The following is a 7,500-nucleotide window of genomic DNA, read 5'->3' on the forward strand; positions in this document are numbered from 1 at the left end:
TCTTACGTTTAGAGGCAACCATATGTCTGTCGCTAATTATAGGTTGCCCCTAATGCCACCTTTTTGGGGCACACAAGTTATATTGCTGATAAGACCACTTATATTTAGAGGCACCATAAATCCATCTCTAATTATATGTTGCCTCTAATGCAACCATAAGTTAGTCGCTAAAGGATGTTTTTAGGTGCAACTTTTGACATTTTTATTAAAACTATTAGGGGCAACTACACATTTTACAGTTTAAGATTTATGAATTAATACATATATATGCTATATTAATACTAAAAGTAAACAAACAAAACAATTTAATGAATCAATAAAAAGCTACTATATAGATAAAAAATAATTGTCATTTATATAAACACCTTAATCAACTAACATGTCTAGTTGGTTGTTCACAATTGTTACAGTAAAAAGAAATTGGAAACTACAAGAGAGAAAAAAAAAAGATATCTAATAGTTTGAATAGTGTCATTATTATTTTCAATTGCCTCAGTCTTTGTTAGTGTCATGCTATTTTCTTCCTCATATTATTCTTCAATTGTTTGAATAGTTGGATTCCGCAAGCACCTGCAACACATGCATATAGTAAATATTAGTTTAATAACAAATATTAGTTTAACAAAGCTGTAATAACTTGTACAAAATTGGCTTAGCCGGTAGTAGTAGCACGCAATGGCACGACAACTTGCACCGGAAACAACTAAAAAGCATAGCAACCGCTGCAATAACACAAGATTAAGTACATGAACAACAATGATCGTGCAAAAACAAACATCAGCAAGTCAGCAGCACAAACCTTTCCAGATTGACTAAAAATACTTATTTAACAGCATCAAAGCCACAACTAGAAGGATTCAGGTAGCAATTTTATTCACCATTATTTACAACCGTTATAGTAACTATAAATATCTATTCATGATATCTTGAATTTTGAACTTCATTAAAATAATTAGAAACTTACATGAAAACCACCTTATTTTCCTTAATTTGACAGCTCCAATATGACACCATGAACAATAACTGCACCAAAAGATTGAAAAAAAAGAAAAACATTTGTTACCCAAAGATAAGATCAAAAAAATTTAACATCATAAATGCATATAAGATAAGCAAACTCTATACCACTTAATCTAACATTATTTCGAGTGCATATTCAACAATTTCATCATTAAAGTTGTGATATACTTCTAAGGTAACTTAAAGCTATGGGACTAGTTAACTTGAGGTTATTTGCACTGGCAGATAGACAAACTTTGTTTTCTTGTTCCTTATCTTTCCATGTAAGTCTCCAATAACGTCAAAAAAACCAAGAGAGTGAACCTTCTTTCTGCAGTGCAAGAAGCTGGGGTTGCAGCTCTTCTAGTTCTCCTCAGACTAAATCATTCTCATCCACAGTCCTCTGGCTAAGAGAATTTCTGCAGACCCGTAAATCTCACTTGAGATGTCACAAATTTGATCAAGAACTTCAACAAATTGCTTCTTTCTTTCACTCCTTTTCTTCCTCATTTCTTCTATAGAAGGAATGATCATATTCAATTCTTCCTTCAAGCCAATAGCTTTTTGATCAGGCTGAAAACCAAAAAAAAAAACATTAGCAAAAAGTTGTAAAATGATTAGGATATCTAGCACTTAATTCACTACTGATGAAAATTGATTCTAACCTGCCTTATATTCATTGGTCTCTCACCCAGTGATGAGAAAATATGAGCAAGCTCTGCCTCAGCATCAGCAATTGCCTGCCGTAACTGAGCCCGAGTTTGGTAAGCTTCATCAACCTTTCTCGTGTAGATTTCCGGACAAAGCAATTTAACAAATATGTTGAAAATTTTTCTGCAAAGTTTCAAAGATGTATGATTGTGTATTATAATCTATGTCACACTTCAAACATTTCAGGCTTGCAGATCATGCATGCACCTAGGAAGACTAAGGATGGTTAATACTGCCAACGAGTTCCAGACATGTCTGATACAGGCGCATGAGTGATATGTCCTCCTTCATACACGGTGTTGAGCACCATCCACATACTCCACAGCGCATGATAAAGGCGTTGTACCAAGCTTATCCAACATGGGTGTTGTCAAGGGCTTTTCCTATAAAGTTCCTTTAAAATATTTGAAGGATCATATTAAGAGACTCGTGTTCAAATATGTGTTCAATACTACAGTAGTGCCGAACAAATCAAGGAGTTAGAAGTACATCCTGATTTTAATGTCTGGCCTCAGATAAGTGAAAGCTCTATAACAAAATTCAAGAACTACAAATATATTGACAATCAGATGTCGTGTAGGATACTAATTTATCAATTGGTGAAGTCAATACAATTATTAGAATATCCCATAGCGAGAATAAATTAATAAGATGTAAATCCATGCTGATAAAATGATTCTAATTATGGGAGTTCATGAAACGGTCCTGTAAAACAGCGTACAAGTAATCAACAAGTCACACTTTCTTCCAAAGCATGAAACAGACGTGTATGTATGGTTGACAGAGAAATCGAAAACTCCTAATTTATACCTCGATACAGAAAAGCTCCTTATCCACAAATTCGATCGATTCACCTATATACACGAGAAATTGGTGAGGGAAATGAAGGATTAGGGTTTTGAATTTGGGGAAATAGAGGAGAGAGAAAGAATACCTTGAGTTTTTGCGTTAGTGACGAGATTTACGCCGTCGGTGATAAAGTGATGTTGAAGACCGATGTGAAAACGGCATTGCTGAGCAAAGCCGAGAGTCAGAGAGAGAGAATGAGGGACAACTGAGAAGACGGCTGGGCTGGGAATTGGGGGGAAATGAAATGAGGGATTAGGGTTTATCTTTCAATTCTCAAACGAAGTGTTTTTGAAATTTCCTTTTTTTTTCAAAAGTGTTTTTGAAATTTCAGTTGTACAGCAATAATCTAAAGTTGAATTTATTTGGGACTCTTCCTTATTATTATTATTATTATTATTATTATTATTATTATTAGTATTATTATTATTATTATTATTATTACTTATAATAATAATAATTATTATTATTACTTATTATTATCATCATTATTATTATGTAATAATAATATTATTATTGTTATAAAAGAAAAATGTCAAGTTGTTATTATTAAGTTGAACAAACGCAACCTAAGGGTGCATTCTTTTCAACGTATATAAGCACTATAATGCTTATTTTGAAAATGATTAGATTAAAATTGATCAAACTAGCTAAGATTAGAAAATGAAATTATATGCTCCCTCTATTCCATAATTTTTTGTGCATTTCACTGTTCATACGCTTCTCAACGCACATTTTATGTCATAAATATATGTGATTAATATTTGTAAAATTATTGCAATTGGATATTAATATTATACTCATTAAGACAATTCAAACAAGACCCACATGACTATATTTACTTTTATATGTTGATCAATATATAGAAGATTATCTCTGCATGTGAATAGTAAAAATAACTCAAATGCACTAAAAATTTTTGGAACGGAGAGAGTAATAATATTCAGTTTAGATAAGAAAAAATCAAATCGAATCACATCGGATTCGACTAATTATAACCTTAAAACCAACGAAGTATAATAAGAAGAATTCATATTAGATCAGGAAAATTTATATCATATAAGAAAATTTACACCAACCCAATTGTTAGTTGTAGATGATCGCCACTGTCAATAGCGAATCGTAAACAGATCAGATTATCCAAATAAAACTCAAATATGAACCCACATAATAATGTAAATTGAATATAATCCAGAAAATCCGAAGTAGTCAAAGCTAAAATTCGAACTAACTCGAAGCAGAATTTTAGCCCAAAACCCCTCAAAATTCAAAGCCCCAAACCCACATAATTTAAGATTCCAAATTTCGAACTTAATCCAGAAAATTCGAAGATAAAAAAAAGTTGAGATGCACCAAATTGGAGAAAAAGAACTTACAGAAATCGCAATGAAGGAGACAGTGAAGTGAGAGAGATGAAGGGCAACGAAGGGAGGAGTGAAGGTGAGGTGAGAGAAAGAGATTGAAAGAGAGAATAGTGTCGGTGTGAGGGTGAGTATTTTGATATGTATGTGAGGTGATAGAAAGCGAGTGAAAATGTGAGGTAATAATGAGGTGTATCCCGTATGAGTGTCGTAGATTTAGAGGTTTCAATTCAAATCAATCAAATATGGACTTCTAGATTCACAATCCCTTGCTAAACCTAGTAGTCATAATCATTTAGACCTAATTTTAGGTTGATTACTCCTATCCTTATGAATATTGGAAATCAAATGTCACAATCATCAATCAATTAACTCTTATCAAGTACTCATCATGCAATTCATTGCAATACTTTGACTTCTTTTACTTCCTCTAGCAAAGGAAGCTACTCACTCATGGCTAAAATTCATATTCAAAAGAGAATATCCTAGGATTAACCTAGAAATTGAGATGAACAAGCAAAAGAACGATTAAACTAGCAATTAATGGAAATTTAAAGCTAGAGCATGAAATTGAAACTAAATCTAACATGAATTGAGGAAACTAAAAGCAAAACATGAATTAAAAGACAAGTAATTGAAAGAACAAAGAAAAATTGAACTAAAGCATGAAATCAAAGGGAAAGCTTTAAAAGATGAGACAAGAGTGAGAAATTTCTTATTAAAAAGGAATAAGGGAAATAAAAGAATAAAAACAAAAATAAAATGAAAAAGAGAAATAAGAAGTAGAGTAAGGGTAAGGGTCCACTCCTCTCATACCCAAACCCTACCAAAACCTTACCCACATACTCAGTTAAAAAATTATATATGTATTTTTTTAAATTTTGAATATATAGGAAGAAGAACATGTGAAAATCGTGAAAACTATGAAAAGCAAATTAAAAGGTGTACATATGATGTTCAAAGGGGAATTTATTTTTCATTAAAGGTTTTGTCGTAAATATTAACAACTTTATTTCGCAAAAGATACACCTTCAATTGTAACATTTACCCATTTAATTTGAAAATATATCATTTTTAGTTCTAATATAAACTAATATATGAAAAACTCTAAACTTCTAATCTTCTATATACTTTTGTAGAAACAAAATTTGCCGCTCTACTTTCTCAATTCTCAATCTAACTCTCACTTTTCGATCGTAGTTTTGCAAAAATCAATATAGAAATGATATTTTGTGATGTATATTGAAGGTTTATTATATTTCGGAAAAAAATTACACTATACTCATTAAGGACTTTAGACCCTACCCATACCCTATCGAACCCTATGGGTAATGATGATTGCATAAATTTTGAATGAGTTATTTAAATATATATCTTTAGTAATGATTGCATAAAGTTTCTTAGAAACAATATATCGAACATATGTGGGTCAAAAACTATGGATACGTTCTCTTTGCCTGATCTAATCTGATAAGATATGATAAGAGCTGAAATTATTAGAGACCTTTAATAATATTTGACAGTCATTTAAATAAATTTTTAAAAAAATAAGCGGGATTTTTTTTCTTTTTGGTGAGAAGAGTTTAAGGCGTTTTTTTTTGGTGAAAAAGTTTCAGCGCTTTATTTTCACTAACTTTCTAGAACTCGTTTCTTTCCCTCATCATCCACTCTCAGCTCATCCGGTTCCCCTCTCTCTCCTCTCTGTTCCTCGTCTCTCTCAATCTCTATCTCAACTCACCTCCTTTTTTCTCTCTCATCTCCAATCAGCGACGAACGTCGTTCCTCCTGTAAGTTTTTTAATTTTGTAATGAATTCACCGGTCATTTCCTTCGCCAGTCTGCTCGTCTTCGTGCGGATTCCGTCGCTATTCAAGCAACTTTATTTTATCACCACCACGCCACTGCCTATCACCATCATGCCATGTCATCGCCAATCGAACATCATTCCGGTAATTATTGATTCATCTCGAACTCTTACTTGTTTTTTAGGGTAATTAAATTACCATATTTCTTTTATTGGAATTCATGTTTTTTGTATATATTCATTGTAATTGAACTATTTGACATGATTATTGTGCAGCAAATGAAGCTACAATTGGACTTAATTTAGGTATGTTTGTCTTCTTCGATGTCTGTAAGTCCAACACTCTCTTCTGAAATGGTCATTCAAAGAAAATGGTTCTTGCTTGCAATCCTTATTACTATCTTTACATTTACACTTCAGAGGCAAAATTGCTGCTTGTGCTATCAATCGTATATTGTAGTTGGGGAGACTATTATTTAAGTCTTTAAGATAATGCATTTAGATCCATTATTCTATGCTATGGAAAGGATCCGTTGCCACTGTGTGTCTCACCTGACTTTCATATTTAGAGGAAAAAGTGGTGTTTGGAGCTAAATTTATTTTGTGTTATATGTCAATCAGGCATATGAATTTTGTCTATGTACTCATACCTGTAATTTTATATGTTCTCCAGTCATTGAAATTTGTACGTACACAAAGGCTTTGGGATATGAAAACAAAGAGGGAAAATTTTCTATATGTGTGAAATTCGCAAGGACTTCACAATCGACGCAACTTTCAAGGGAATGCGTCTGTTTCTTGAATCATAGTTGTGATCCAAACTGCAAATTGGAGAAATGGTGAGTTTTTCAGATTGTTCTATTATAACTACTAAAGACGAGCTTATATGAATGGAGGTGTTGACGTGTAGTGTCTACTATTAATGCTATTTTGAGATCTGTTTTTTCTTATATGATAAACAAAGTCTTGATCATAATATTCGTGCTCTGCTGCAATTTGGCTATAGACCCCTGCAGACTGCAGAGTCTTTCACGAATTGGTCTCCTTTGCACCCAGATCACTTGAATATGATTCTCCAATTCATCTGAAAGGAATTAAGACAATAATTGGTTATACTAGATAAGCTTGGTGATTGCTTGGTTGATTCACTAAGTTGTCCTTTTCAAAAGATATGCTTGCCAATAATCTACCAAAACTGATGAGTAAGATTCTCTTGTAATGCTCATCACCTTGTCTCTTTGGCTTTTTCCCTGGTTACTGGACATGATGTTACACCATTTCATGAGTTCTAAATGGCATTGTTTGACATGACTATTTGATGCTAATATCATACTTTCGTTGCAATTGGAGTATCTCTGGAGGCAGATGGGGTGATGGGGACTGCTTTCCTATGCTGATATTAGCCTGCAGATTGTAACTGTCGTGTTAGTGTTTGAACATATTGGTCTGTTTTTTACTAAGTCTAAGTCATTGTGATATTGCTTCAATGGACCATGTGCTCTGACTTCTTTCATGCTCTTAACTGCTATAGTTTCTCAATGTTCTAGTGGATGAATGTGTAAGGGGATGTAAGGTTATAGAATAAATCAATAAAGGAAGATGGCTTACTTTTAGTTGACTTTGATGCTAGATTTTCCTCCTCTGCCTCCCCCCACCCCCAAGAAAAAAAGATGTGAAACAGGATAGTTTGTCCCCTCAGGTTATAGAATAAATCAATAGAAGATGAATGTAAGTAAAATGGAGAGATTCATTTCTCATTGGTAACCTTGATAGGTCAAAA

General features: G+C 32.9%; 1 pseudogene; it reads right to left on the reverse strand.

The window, feature by feature from the left end:
* Window positions 1-7,500, reverse strand: part of LOC125494868 (uncharacterized) — an 18,092-nt pseudogene that overhangs the window by 1,636 nt on the left and 8,956 nt on the right.

This window comes from Beta vulgaris, chromosome 2, assembly GCF_026745355.1.
Source record: "Beta vulgaris subsp. vulgaris cultivar EL10 chromosome 2, EL10.2, whole genome shotgun sequence".
NCBI lineage: Eukaryota > Viridiplantae > Streptophyta > Magnoliopsida > Caryophyllales > Amaranthaceae > Beta > Beta vulgaris.